General features: G+C 46.2%; 1 pseudogene; it reads left to right on the plus strand.

Moving 5' to 3' along the window:
- Positions 1 to 15,531, plus strand: part of LOC141203876 (UDP-glucuronic acid decarboxylase 1-like) — a 90,225-nt pseudogene that overhangs the window by 55,799 nt on the left and 18,895 nt on the right.

Consider the following 15,531-nt stretch of genomic DNA (forward strand, 5'->3'; position numbering starts at 1 on the left):
GAAATACGTGACTCAGACGGAAACCTAGAGGGAAGATTCCCTATAGTGAGACAGATGGAGACACTGTGGACGCCGTCTGGCCTATGATCCGGTGGTGTCCGTCTTTTTAGGCTTGCATGAAAGCACAGTCGACCACAGGTTTGTACACTTCTGAAAAGGACACTGCTGAACAGAGGCTAGACTGAGTTCAGAGTAACTCTGCTGCCCCATTATAGTGAGTGGACCAGTCGGCTGTGTCATCTGCATTACTTCATTCGAAATATGGGGGGCTTCCATGTTACTGGCAGTACAAAGGCTCTGGAAAAGTACTATGGCTCCTCGCCACCCCCCCCCAAAAAACAGAAACTCAGCGAATCTGAACTCCCAAATACAGATGATCCCCCTTCTGAGCCCCACAGTGTGCCTAAACCACATTTAACGTCCACATGCTTGGCATTTCTGTAGCGATGAGAGCCCATTTAATTTACGGGTACGTGTCTCCAGTAGAACGTGCCGGGCACTTCATTAGTAGATTTGCAAGTTTCACTCCAACATCCACTGCTGCTTGTTAATGTAAAACACCCATGGAGTCAAAATCGTCACTACACCTGCAGATAAATTCCCAGAGGGGTATAATTTCCAAAATGGGGTCACTTGAGGGGGTATTCTGCTCGTCTAGCACGTAGGGGCTCTGTATCTGGAGTCTGCAAACTATTCTAGGAAAATCTGTGCTCCAGGAGGCAAATAGCGTTCCTTACCTCCCGAATCTCACCGTACACTAAGCAGTACTGTACAGCCACATATGGGATATTTTTACATTCAGCAGAAACTGTGACAAATTTTGGTGCCATTTTTACCCTTTTCCCTGTATAAAAATGTAAAATCTGGGGCAAAAGCAAAATATTTGTGGTAAACAAATGTAATTAATTTTTTTTCATCACTGCCCAATGGTGTAAAATTCTGACACACTTGTGGTGTCAATATGATCACCGCACCCCTAGATTAATTCATTGAGAGGTGTAATTTTGTAATATGGGGTCACTTGTGGGGGTTCTGCTGTTCTGGCACCTCAGTGGCTCTCCCAGTGGGTCATGGCACCTTCAAACCATAACAGTGAAATCTGCCCAAAAAACAAAGATCCATTTTTTTCCCTTTAGCCCTTAGACAAATTAAAAATTTGGAACTAAAACAACATTTTAGTGGCAAAAAAAGCGATTAATCTTCACCGCCCATTGGTATAAAATTCTTTGTGGCACATGTGGTGTCAACATCCTCACTGCACCCCTAGATGAATTCATTGAGGGATCTAGTTTTATAAAATGATGCTACTTATGGGAGGTTTCTGCTGTTCTGGCACCTCAGGGGCTCTGCCAATGTGACATGGCACCCTCAAACCATTCCAGCAAAATTTTAACTCCAGTATGGCGCTTCTTCCCTCCTGAGCATTGCACTGTGCCTCAAAAGTCATTTTCAACCACATATGGGGAATCTGTGTACTCAGGAGAAATTGCACAACAAATTTTGGTGCCATTTTCTCCTGATATCCTTGTGAAAATGAGAAAATTTGAGGCTACAACACTTTTGTGGGAAAAAAGTATGTGTGTATTTAATTTCCAAAAAAATAACAGTGAAGAAGCCGGAGGGTGAATACATGACCGGAGGACTTGCGTTTAAAGCTCCACTACAGCGGTGAATAAAAACAAAAAATGCTGACACGTTCAGTATTTGGTCAGTATTTTATATCCGTATTTGTAAGCCAAAATCAGGAGTGGAACAATCAGAGGAAAAGTATAATAGAAACACGTCACCACTTCTGCATTTATCACACACTCCTGGTTTTGGCTTACAAACACTGAGGTAAAATATGAATTAAATACTGAACGTGACCTTTTAAAGAGGTTTTTGTCACCTACCCACAGTTTACTGGGGGTCTAACTGTTTGATCCCGGCATTGATCATCAGAACGGGGCACTTTTACCCTCCCTAGAATGGAGTACACATGTGACTGCTGTAGCGCCCCGAGGGTCCGGCCGCTACAGGGGTATTGCACCTCAACCAGAGGTGTGATATTCCACTCCCAGGTAAGGATGGAGTGTGGACCAGGGCTCAGTTAGCTGCATACACACATACACACTCCCCATTTCCAGGGGACAGCTCGACGGTGCTCCCATTTTATTGCAGGCACAACTGACCATGTCCCTGGCTGGAGTGGGGAGGGGGGAGAGAACCCAGTGGTGTAGGAGCAGAAGGGGACGGTTTCTGGAGCATAGGAAGGAGCTCATTGGGTGCAGGTCACCTGAGCTCAGACACAGAGAAGTAGATAAAAGGTGGGAGCCATCTTAAGTGAGTAGAAGTTGAGTAGTGGAGTGTAGAAAGAGAGAGGTAGTTCAGCCAGAGAGAGCTGGCAGGGAGCTGTGGCTCAGCTTGAGCTCAGCTCCACGAGGCAGGCCTAGAGAGAAGGCCGGGGCCAGAGAGGAGAAGAGGAGAAGGAGAAGGAAGGAAGGAGAAGAGACAGAGGAGTGGAAGGGCTCCAGAAACAAGAAGGCAGAAGGGACCCTAGGAGAGCAGAACGGACAGCAACCGGAGCACTAAGGGTCAGGCTGTGGAAGGGTACCGGATTCCCAAGTTGGTGGAGGTAAATCATCCCTCAGCCAAGAACCGGAGGTCATGATCATTTATTGGTGCGACCCCCCGCCAAACCTGCTAGGAAGGCACCATATAGGATAGCGGGAAGTGTAGGCCAACGCTTACCCGACACGGTCCGCTGTAGCTGGACAGAAGTGTGGTCACTGGTGGGGCACGAGAGGCCAGAGAAAGGACAGAAGGGGGTCCTGTGCCATACTCCTGAATTGCCTGGGGGTTGACCGAGCCCCTCACCTGGTGGACGCAGCACGGCTTGGGCAGTCGTTGCTGACAGAAGTGATTTGGATATCAACTGTGAGTAAAAGACCCTGGACTGCACCATTGGACTCTGTGTGATTTATGCTGCACCTGCACCATAACCCCCAGCATCCACCTACATTGCCCTGAGGCTACACTCTTCCCGTGGGGAGTTATCCTATCCCTGTGCTGCACACCAACACCAGCCTCAGCGGTCTGCCTTGCAGCGGTGGTTATCTCTGACCGCAATCCACGGGTGGCGTAGTCAGACATTCAAAACATCTATAAATAGACTGCCACAGCATTGGTCTGATCACCCTGAGCCACAGGACCGGGTTGCCACTACTACCCCCATCAGTACCGTACGCTAGAAGGCCCGGTTCCGGGTACCCCACGGCCCAGGGGGCGAGTCACTGCCACTCCATTCGTTCCCTAGAGGACTGTACTCTGCTTTCTCTGGCTGACTGGTGGGGAATGCATAAAGTGGCAGTTGAGCATGCCCACTAGTGCTGCATTCTAAGGCAAGGGTCACATGACAGTTTTTCTCTCATCCGAGAAAATCTGTTCAATTATGCTATTCACACTCTGATCGCCCGCTGATCAAACTCTGATCAGAGTGTGATCCAATTTTCTCGAAGGTGAAGAAAAAAAGTTTCTCCACCTCTTCCATTCAGTTGGTCTGTGAAAATCAGATTGCACTCTGATGGCATCTGAGTGCTGTCTGATGCTTTTCACAGACACAAACTCGTCCGAGTTATTTGGACTCCTATGAAGCTCTGTCTCCTTGAGAGACCATGATATTCACTAATTTCTGCAATATCACAGTATTTTGGTAATTAATGAATTTCATGGTCTGCTATGGAGACTGAGCTACCACAGTATTGTAGTATATAATATAAGCAATCAAACGATCGTAGGTTCACGTTCCCTTAAATGATTAAAAAAAATAAAGTTCGTCGGGTTTGTTTTTTGTTTTTGTATACCTCATGAATCTGAGCCTGGCTTTACAATTGCGATTAGATGACTGTGTGTGACTGGTCAAACACCTCCACCAGTCAACCTTTCCCAGCACCGCACCAGGTAATTGTCAGATCTTCTGCCCGGACATCTTTTTAGCCTTCTGATCGACTTGCATTGTAAGGTATTGACGCACCCCCGGGGCCGTGGGATACTCGGCAGCCGGGCCTCCGGTAGCTGGGGGATATCACGGTGGCTGGCCCGGTCCGTGACCCAGGGTGGTCAGTAAAAGGGGGAATATATAGGGGATTTGGAAAGTTGGTGGCGCCACCTGTGGATTGCGGCTAGAGGGAGCCGCCGCTGCGAAGCAGTCCTCTGAGGCAGATGGTAGAGCAGCTTGTGATGGAATGGCGCCCCACAGGTGGAGCGGGCCTCAGGGCAGCGTGGCGTGTAATGGATGTTGGTGCAAGGGAGAGACGGCAGGACGGTCCCGGAGGAAAGACAGACACTCACACGGGGGTAAGCTTCAGTACCTTTACTGGTGATGCTGCAGGCACGGTCCAGGGTACTCCAGGTGAAGGGCACACTTTTGGACTCTCCCCAGTGAGCGGGTATAGGGCCTCCTGATCCGTTGCTTTACTCTCTAAGCTTCCGACCTGCCTGGAGCTAGGCCTAGCTTGGTTACTGTCTCGCTCTGCACCTGCTGACCTGGTGGTAGGGCCTTCTCTTTGGAGATCACTCTCCCTGGACGCTGGGGCCTCCGTGACTCCTAGCCCTGGTACTGTAGTCAGCATTCGGTGATCCTGGGACCTGTAGTCCTCCAGGGGTTCCGGTGGTTCCTACTGACTATAAATGTCCCTGTAGGCGGGGACCCGGTGTCCGGTATATATATTGGGGTGAGCCTGGTATGCTCCTCTGCCCCCTCACTACTTCTTCCTACTCCTCTCGCCTTCAGCCCACTCAAGGCCCTCACTAGGCTTTCACACGTGGTGTAGGCCTTGGCTCGCCTAAGCATAGCAGCCAGCGTGCTCCTGTCTGAGCGTCAGCACGCTCTCTGCTCAACTCTGAGCTGTGTTCCTCTCTGTCTCTGAACACTCACTGCACACTAACTGAGCTGCCTGGCTCCACCCTCCCTTTATATATCGCTAACGGCTCCCTCTGCTGGTCTGAGGTGGTAGGGTGGAGGTGTGTGAATGTGTGGGGGCCTCTTGTGGAGAAGTCCATCCATGCACCCTTCTGGGTTCTGTGGCACCAATGCGTAGCAGGGCGCCACAGTATGCAGCGTCTTTCTGGTGGAAAATGCCAGAAGAATGTACATATTACTACTTCTAATTGCTAGTGGTTTTTGAAAGATTGAGCATTTTTAAGAACCTCAAAAGCCTTAACATATAGAAATGAAATAAAAATTCTATTCTTTTGAGCATTTTTGAGAAACTAATGTAATGCCAAACTATCCTCTTTTCTAGTAATTGTAATCAAATTAATGGAGTAACACATGGAGATAAATATAATTGTTTGGCTGTGTGCCCACGATGCGTTTTCGGTGCGTATTTTGGTGCGTATTTGCAGCGCGTAAACGCTCCAGAAACGCATTGCATACCTTATCCCATGACTTCCTATGACATTCTGCAAGTTCTGTGCACATGGTCCGTATTTTTTCTGCGCAGATTTTACTCGCAGAAAAAATACGGACATGACCAATTCTTGTGCGTTTCTGCATGCAGATTTGCCTATACAATGCATTGGAAAAACGCATGTCAAATACGCATCAAATGCGCGTCAAAAATGCATGTAAAAAACGCATGCGTTTTTCTGCCAAGGAGATACAGAAATAGTCAGGAGAATTTCTGCTTCATTTCTGCATCAGGGGAACTAAGCCTTTAACCCCTTCACACCCCTCCCCTCCCCAGCCTGTTTTCACCTTCATGACCAGGCCAGTTTTTACAATTCTGACCAGTGGCACTTTATGTGGTAATAACTCTAAAACGCTTCAACGGGTCTCAGTTATTGTGAGATTGTTTTTTGTTTTGTTTTTTTGTGACCTTGTATTTCATGATGGTGGTAAAATTTGTTCGCTATTTGTGAAAATATCGGAAATTGCAAAATTTTCACACTTTTAATTTTTATGCCCTTAAACACACAATTGTTAATATGGAACATTTTTCACATGTCTACTTTACTTTAAATCAGCATGATTATTGAAACATTTGGGGGAGAGGGTTGTTTTGTTTTTTCAGGGACCACATCATATTTGAAGTGACTTTGGGAGGCATATATGATAGAAAATACACAAGTGACTCCATTTTAAAAACTGCACCCCTCAAGGTGTTCAATGCCTCATTCAAGAAGTTTATTAACCTTTAGGTGCTTCACAAGAATTAAAGAAATGTGGAAGGAAAAAAATTTACATTTTCCCACAAAAATGTTCATTTAGCCCCAAATTTTGTGGTGAAAACTGTTTTGGGAGCGGGGCTTGGTTAGAAAGGAGCGCCAATTTGACTTTTGGAACGCAAAATTGGCTGGAATAGATGGCGGATGCCATGTCGCATTTGCATAGCTGCTGATGTGTCTAAACAGTGGAAACCCCCCATAAGTGACCCCAAGTTGGTAACTACACCCCTCAAGGATTTTATCTAGATGTGTAGTGAGAACCTTAATCCCGTTGGTACTTCACCAAATTTTATAACGTTGAGCCATGAAAATGAAAATATACATTTTTCCCACAAAAATGTTACTTCAGCCCCAAATTTTTAATTTTCACAAGGGTAACAGGAGAAAATGGACAGTTCAGTCTGTTGTGAAATCTTGTCCTGAGTACACCAAAACCCCAAATGTGGTGGAAAACTACTGTTTGGGAAGGGAAGGAGCCCTAATTGAATTCTGTTGTTTTGGCTGGAACAGATTGCAAATGCCATGTCACATTTGACGACCCCTTGACATGCCAAAACAGCAGAAACCCCCCACAAGTGACTCCATTTTGGAAACTACCCCTCTTGAGGAAGGAGCACCATATTGTAGTGAACATTTTGCTGGAATGGTTTGAGGGTGCCATGTCACATTGGCAGAGCCCCCAAGGTGCCAGAACAACAAACCCCCCTCCCCCCATAATAGACCTCATTTTACAAACTATACCTCTCAATTAATATGATTGATGCACGCCTAGATTAATTGACACCACAGGTGTGTCACAGAACCTTATACCATTGGGCAGTAAAGAAAATATAATTACTTTTTTACCACAAAAATTTTATTTTAGCTCCAGATTTTACATTTTCATATGGGGAAATTGGTAAAAATGGCACCAAAATTTGTCACACAATTTCTGCTGAATTTGGGCAATACCCCATATGTGGTTTAGCCATATGACGAGACGCTGGAGGGAAGGAGCGCTATTTGACTCTTGGAGAACAAAATATTGTATAATAGTTTGCAGACTCCATATACAGAAGTCCCTATGTGCCAGAAGAGCAGAATCCCACTCAAATGACCCGATTGTGGAAATTACACCCCTCTGGGAATTTATCTACAGGTGAAGTCACGAATTTGACTCCATGAATGTTTGCCAGAAACGAGCAGCAGTGTATGTTGCTGAGTGAAATTTGCCGTCGTAGTGCCCAGTACGTTGCAGTACCCACACATTGTGCCCAGCTCAGGCTTCTGGAGACATGTACCCTGTAAATTAAGCGGGCTCCCATCGCTACAGAAATGCCAAATGTGAATGCTAACTACAGTTTAGGCACACTGTGGGGCTGAGAAAGGAGGGGGCAGCATGAGGATTTGGGAGTACAGAATTTGCTGGATTTCTTTTGAGGGGTGGAGAGAGCCATAGCACTTTTCCAGAGCCTTTGTGCTACTAGTAACGTGAAAGCTCCCTATGTTTCCATTAACAGATGACTACCTGAGTGGACACTTGCTTTTTTTTTGGATTGAGTTGAAGCTTTTTTTGGGAACATTTTACATAATATTTGGGATCACATTTATTCTGTGCACTTGCATCGGGGTCTCCATTTAAATCTCCGAATGACGTGATTCTGATGAAATCCCCGACTGATCCGTTCACTATAAAGAGGCAGCAGAGTTACTCTGTACTCCGTCTGGCCTCTGTTCAGCGGTGTCCTTTTCAGAAGTGCACAAAACTGTGTGGTTGGCCACGCTTATGTGTATGCGCTTAAAAAAACTGGCACTGCTGGATCATAGGCCAGAGTGCCTCCATCTGCCTCACTATAGGGAATCTTCCGTGGGGGTTTTCATCTAAATCACGTATTTCAGATATTCACACAGAAATCCTGGTGTAAGTGCTCAGTGCAGTGAGAAGGATAAATGTGAGCTGAGCCTTACTGCGATCTTTGGGAGGCAAAATGAACAAATCAACAGCAGGTGAAGAATTGGTTGTATCTAGTTTTTATGCCATTCCTCGTGTGATATAATTGATTAGACGACTTTATTCTTCTGGTCGGTGCAATTGCAGCGATACAAGATTTATATATTTTTGTTTTGTTTGGGTGCCGTCTCACTCTAAAAGACTTTAGTTTTAGCAAAAAAAAAAAGTTTTTGCATCACCATATTTTGAAAGCTATAATTTTTCCATATTTCGGCCGACAGTCATGTGAGGGCTTGTTTTTTGCGGGACGAGTTGACGTTTTCATTAATACCATTTTCGGTACAACATTTTTTGATCGTTTTTCTATTCCAATTTTTGGGAGGCATAATGAACAAAAACCAGCAATACAGAAATTTGTTTCTTGGGATTTTTTTTTTTGCCATTCACGGTGTGGTGAGTGATCAGATAACTTTATTCTTCGGGTCAGTACGATTACAGCGATACAACATTTTCTTTTTTTTTTTTTCCAGTGTTTACACAAACTATTTTATAGAAAGAATTGTTTTTTGCATCTCTGTATTCTGAAAGCTATAGCTTTTTTATTTTTGCGTTGCTGGAGCTGTATGGCGGCTTGTGTTTTGCGGGACAAGATGAATTTTTATTTACCTTCAACTTTTTGATTGCGTTTTGTTCAGCGGCATTGTGCAGATCTGAGCAGAGGGAGCTCTCTGCTTTGCCGATCGATGTCGCTATCACTATTGAAAGCAGCATTAGAGGGGTTAAACGCCCTTGATCGGTGCTAGCACCAATCGTGGGCGTTGCCGCAGGGTGTAGGCTCTCATACAGAGCTGACGCCCGCGTTTAACTGCGCCGGCCATCGGTATGAGTCCACACAATCGTCCTGCCGTACACCGCGCTTTGTCGGAACGCACCTCCTGCAGCGCCGTATATGTACGGCCAGTGCCATGAAGGGGTTAACCCCTTAAGCCCCGGAGCATTTTCCGTTTTTGCATTTTCGTTTTTGCTCCCCTTGTTCCCAGAGCCATAGCGTTTTTATTTTTTGGTCAATATGGCCATGTGAGGGCTTATTTTTTGCGAGACGAGTTGTACTTTTCAACGCCATTACTAGTTTTACCATATCCTGTACGGGAAAACGGGAAAAAAATTCCAAGTGCGGTAAAATTGCAAAAAAAGTGCAATACCACAGTTGTTTTTTATTTTATTTTTTTACCACGTTCACTGAATGCTAAAACTGACCTGCTCTTCTTATTCTACAGGTCATTACGAGTTCATAGACACCAAACATGTATAGGTTCTTTTATATTTAAGTGGTGAAAAAAAATTCCAAAATTTGGTAAAAAAAAAATAAAAAAATAGCGCCATTTTCTAAGACCCGTAGCGTCTCCATTTTTCGTGATCTGGGGCTGGTTGATGGCTTATTTTTTGTGTGCCGGGCTGACGTTTTTATTGATAACATTTGGAGTAGATCCGATGTTTTGATCGCCCGTTATTGCATTTTATTGCAATTTTGCGGCGACCAAAAAACGTAATTCTGGCGTTTAGAATTTTTTTCTCGTTACGCCGTTTACCGATCGGATTAATTCTTTTTTTTATATTGATAGATCGGGCAATTCTGAACGCGGCGATACCAAATATGTGTATGTGGTTTTTTTTTTTATATATATATTTTATTTTGAATGGGGCGAAAGGGGGGTGATTTAAACTTTTATATTTTTTTAAAAACTTTTTTTTTTTACTTTTTGCATGCTTCTATAGTCTCCATAGGAGACTAGAAGCAGCAACTGTCCGATCGCCTCTGCTACATACAGGGGACGAGCAGGTCCCCTGCATGCAGCAGAAATGGTCCTGTGCTATGAGCGCCGACCACTAGGTGGCGCTCATAGCGACAAGATCATGACAACCACAGGCGTCTGCTGCAGACCCTGGGTTGTCATGCACGCCCATCGGCGACCCGCGATCACGTGACGGGGTCGCCGGTGGGCGAGGCTTATGACGCGATACCCGGAAGCGCGCGTTAAATGCTGCTGTCGGAGATTGACAGTGGCATTTAACATGTTAACAGCTGCGGGTGGATCGCGATTCCACCCGCGGCTGTTGCGGGCACATGTCAGCTGTAAGAATCAGCTGACATGTGCTCCGTTCAGTGAGGGCTCAGCGCAGCAGCCCTCACTGAACGGGGGGTACGCAAATATGCGTACTAATACGTCCCCGGTAAGTAAGGGGTTAAAGCGTAACTGACATTTTAATTTTGTTTCATAAATCAATAGTGCACATGAAAATAAACAACTTTGTAATAAGTATTATCAGAGAAATCTGCTTCTTTCTCTGCCAAAATTGATCAGTCCTTATCAAAATTCTCAATTCTGAGGTAAAATGTGTCTTCAGTGAGGGCGAGTGTTCCATTCCTGAGAGAAGATGGCAGGTGCTGCTGCTAAGCTTCTATGGAAATACAGCTCCTCCTTCCTCCTCTCCTTCTATCTCTAGCTCCTCCTTTCTACATTCAGAATTTTGGTAGACTTAACAATTTTGGCGGAGCAAGAAGCAAATCTCTCTGATAAGAAATATTACAAAGATGCTTATTCTTACGTGTACTATTGATTCTTGGTATAAAGTGTAACCGTTTTTTAATTCCTGAGTCAGTCATAACATAGCCACATGTGGTGCTGAACAGGAGACCGGCAACATCAAAAATAGGAAGATTGAAGAACTGTGGCCCTCACCCCATGGCTTCAAAATGATTCCTAGATTCCATCCGGGCGGAGGAGACAGGAAAGAGCGGCGGCTGTTTCACGCTCCATGCGCTAAATTCAGCCTGCATGAAGTGCTTGGCATTGTGATACGGACGTCGCTCTATTTTCTGTCTCCTCCGCCCGGATGTAATAAAGTAATAACTTTTTAGTCACGGGGTGAGTGACATAGTTTTGTGTTTTTGTTTTTCTTTTCCTATTTTTGAGAAACTATTTTTCCGACGTTTTCTGATCCAAAATCGCCAGGAAGATTATATAAACACGCCCCAGGGATTAGTTAAGACCAATCTTGCCAGAAATCTCCAGGTAATTTTATGCTGCTAAATTTTAGTTTGTTACATGTGAGTTATTGTACCCACTGAATCTGTAACAAATCCACTTTGTCTGAATGTCACGTTTATTTCTTGTATGATTCATTCAGTTGTCACTTGGTTCCTTCTGCTCTCCTTTTGTGGGATATGTAGAGGGTCCCGTTCATGTTTTTTGAGGTGACACCTGTTGGACCCATTTATTGATCTTTCTTTGTCTGAATGTAGCCTAAATAATGAATGACCAAAACTCTTCTTTCCTGCCGTCTGCTTTACTTGTGAGACCTTGCTGTGTTTGGTCTTTCTTTCCTGAAGGCTGCATTCAGACTACTGTATAAATCAGACCAAGATCAGACAGAAATGCATGGACTGGCCGGAGGATCTCCTGACCCAGGCGTGACCGCTTCATAGAAATATATGGGAGACCAGCTGGCCACTCCATGCATTGCAGTCTGATTTATACGGTCGTCTCACTGCCTTCTAAGGGTTAGTTAGGCAGCTTATCTCTGATCTCACTCTTGGACCGATTAATTGGCATACGGTGCGACCCAAACACTTCCAACCTTCAGTGGCCAAAGGCCACAAAATTTAGTTTAACAAATCCTGTAGCCATTGGTCACTGCTGTTGGGAAGAGTTTTGTCCACACTTTTGTCTGATCTCACCCTTACTGCAGACTTGTAATAAAATTGATGACAGAGGTGGACTCCGTCATGCCTTGTGCACAGCCTGCAGTGCTGAATATAACCAGCCTAGGCCACATTATGACAATACAATATACTTGTATTAGTTATAGGACTTGTCTGCTCCTCTGATGAAAGGCTGCAGTCATTCTATGTGATAGCGCACGCTGTAAGATTTCAGAAGTCTGCAATCTCGATTCTCTGGTGTCGCTGGCGAGAGCGGGCAGTCACATAACTAAAAGTATAAGTTTTGCATACATGCAGTCATATGCTAGTAAAAGCTGCTCGGCCCCAATACATGTTAATTGAGCGAGGCCGAGCACGTCTTGTCAGAATGTGGCCGGAAGTATGCAAATCGCTTACTTACGGTCACATTACTGCCTGCTGTCACTGACCACACCAGTAGAATCTTGACAGCGTGTGGTACACTCACCGATAAGATTCAGAGGTCTGGTCTGAGGTCACATAGAGGACTGCCGACTTTCATGAGAAGACCGGACAACCACTTAACGAAAGACAAAACCAACAGACCTTAGTTCCAAAGCGTAGTAGCTAATGGCAGATTTTAAGAAACCTTAACAATGTACTGGTTCTTCTCTCTACTAGTGACCTGGTTAATGGGCTTGTGGGTTTAATGAACAGCAATGTCAGCAGTCCGGTGAATCTGGTAAGTTTCCTTTTCTGGGTTTATATTTACATTCTGCTGTAATACTTCATCACTTAAAGTATATATGCGGAAGTCACACAAAATAACAGTGACCACATTTTCTGAACATTATAAAATACTATTTTTGGGGCTGCTTGTTTTGTTTTTATGACAGGTTTCTGGCAAAATCATTCTGATTTTAATCCCAGGTTCACGTCAGTCTTTCCTTCCTTTTACTCCTGGATGTTGCTTTAAAAAAAATTGCATTTGTAATTCCAACCTTAAAAGTATAAAAGGGCAGGATGTGACTGGAACATATCTACTCTCTTATTAAATGTAATTCTGAGAAATATTTTTTGAAAAATGCTATCTCCAGGAAAAAAAAACATAAATAGCCAGCTACCAACAAAGTACAAAATACATTCGTTTGCAGTATTGCGATGTGCAGCAAAGCCTTCAATTGCGCTGAAAAGACGTGTGTAGTAATCTGAAGTCTCATAGGACTGTATGCAATCTTTTTAACTATTTCACAGTCACAGCCTTAGTAATGTCCATGACCTCAACATATAAACTGATGGTAACTTATTAAATAGGCTGTTATTGGGCTGTTGCACTGACAGACAGGGCCGGCGTCAGCACCCGGCGTACCCGGGCAAGTGCCGGGGCCCTGGAAAATCAGACACTGTCGGGGCCGGGCCCACACACCCACCCGCCCACTCACTGTCGGGGCCGGGCCCACACACCCACCCGCCCACTCACTGTCGGGGCCGGGCCCACACACACCCACCCGCCCACTCACTGTCGGGGCCCTGGCCGCTTCCTCGGCACCTGTTCAGGGACGCAGGCACTGCTTGATTGCCGGCACTTCCCCCAGACATGGCCGCGCGCTGTCCGGCTGTGTCTGCTAGTAATGACACGGCAGGGTCGACGGCACTGCACCTTTAATTGTGCTTGTGTGTCGCTCCTGCCGCGTCATTACTAGCAGACACAGCCGCACAGCGCGCGGCCATGTCTGGGGGAGTGCCGGCAATCAAACACCGTCGGAGCGGAGGTCCTGCACAGATGGGCGGGAGGGGCCCGGACCCGACCGCAAGTGGGCCCCTCTGATGTTCCAGGGCCATGAAGTCTGTGACACGCCGGGGGCCCTGCACTGCCCCATACCCGAGGAGCTGCTGGACAGGACACTGGACCGGGGACAGGTGAGTGAGGCTTCCCCAATCCCCATATTAAAAATATTAGTAATGGGTCTGTGTGAGTGCATGTATGTGAATGTCAGTGTATATGACTGTGTATATATATTTGTCTGTTTTATCTATGTGTATGTCTGTATGTGTACATATGTCTGCGTACCGTGTGTGCGCGCGCATATGTCTGCGTACCGTGTGTGCGCACGCATATGTCTGCGTACAGTGTGTGCGCGCGCATATGTCTGCGTACCGTGTGTGCGCACGCATATGTCTGCGTACCGTGTGTGCGCACGCATATGTCTGCGTACCGTGTGTGCGCACGCATATGTCTGCGTACCGTGTGTGCGCACGCATATGTCTGCGTACCGTGTGTGCGCACGCATATGTCTGCGTACCGTGTGTGCGTGCATATGTCTGCGTACCGTGTGCGCGCGCGCATATGTCTGCGTACCGTGTGTGCGCGCGCATATGTCTGCGTACCGAGTGTGCGCGCGCATGTCTGCGTACCGTGTGTGCGCACGCATATGTCTGCGTACCGTGTGTGCGCACGCATATGTCTGCGTACCGTGTGTGCGCACGCATATGTCTGCGTACCGTGTGTGCGCACGCATGTCTGCGTACCGTGTGTGCGCACGCATATGTCTGCGTACCGTGTGTGCGCACGCATATGTCTGCGTACCGTGTGTGCGCACGCATATGTCTGCGTACCGTGTGTGCGCACGCATATGTCTGCGTACCGTGTGTGCACGCATATGTCTGCGTACCGTTTGCACGCGCGCATATGTCTGCGTACCGTGTGTGCGCACGCATATGTCTGCGTACCGTGTGTGCGCGCGCATGTCTGCGTACCGTGTGTGCGCACGCATATGTCTGCGTACCGTGTGTGCGCGCGCATATGTCTGCGTACCGTGTGTGCGCGCGCATGTCTGCGTACCGTGTGTGCGTGTGCATATGTCTGCGTACCGTGTGTGCGCGCGCATATGTCTGCGTACCGTTTGCACGCGCGCATATGTCTGCGTACCGTGTGTGCGCGCGCATGTCTGCGTACCGTGTGTGCGTATGTCTGCGTACCGTGTGTGCGTGCATATGTCTGCGTACCGTGTGTGCGTGTGCATATGTCTGCGTACCGTGTGTGCGCGCGCATATGTCTGCGTATGTGAAGGATGAGGGGGCAGGCTGGGCCATGTGTAATAAATAAATATATATATATATATATATATATATATATATATTTATTTCTCCGCCGTATCTGTGCATCATGAATCGTGTATGTGTTAAAAGGGCCCACTGAGACTCTTTCGCCCGGGGCCCAGAAAAACCTGGAGCCGGCCCTGCTGACAGACTTCATGTTTTTTATTTAAATTAAAGGTCCAAAACTCATCCCTCTTGGTTATTTGTGATCAGACATATTTTTTTGCAGATCACTGACTTAGGCCACAGCCCCATCAGTATTTGGTCAGTATTCTGTCAGTATTTTTTATCCGGAGTGGGAGCCAAAACCAGGAGAGGAACAATCAGAGAAAAGGTATAATAGAAACAAGTCACCAACTCTGCATTTATCACCCACTCCTGGTTTTGGCTGCCACTCCTGAGAAAAAATACTGACCGAATACTGATAGTGGAGCCGTGGCCTTAAACTGACAGTGTCGCTGTTAGAAGCAACAGCATTCTGTCTGGATTGTGCCGAGTCATGCGCCATATATTTCAAAACTGCCCCCCATTAATTTAAAATGTGACATGTGCACTTTGTGAGATACAGTCACAGTTAAAAAATCCCCCCCTCCTTTACATAAATGATTGCACA

Source organism: Phyllobates terribilis, unplaced genomic scaffold (assembly GCF_046119375.1).
Source record: "Phyllobates terribilis strain yellow unplaced genomic scaffold, ASM4611937v1 Scaffold_125__1_contigs__length_5108534, whole genome shotgun sequence".
Lineage (NCBI taxonomy): Eukaryota > Metazoa > Chordata > Amphibia > Anura > Dendrobatidae > Phyllobates > Phyllobates terribilis.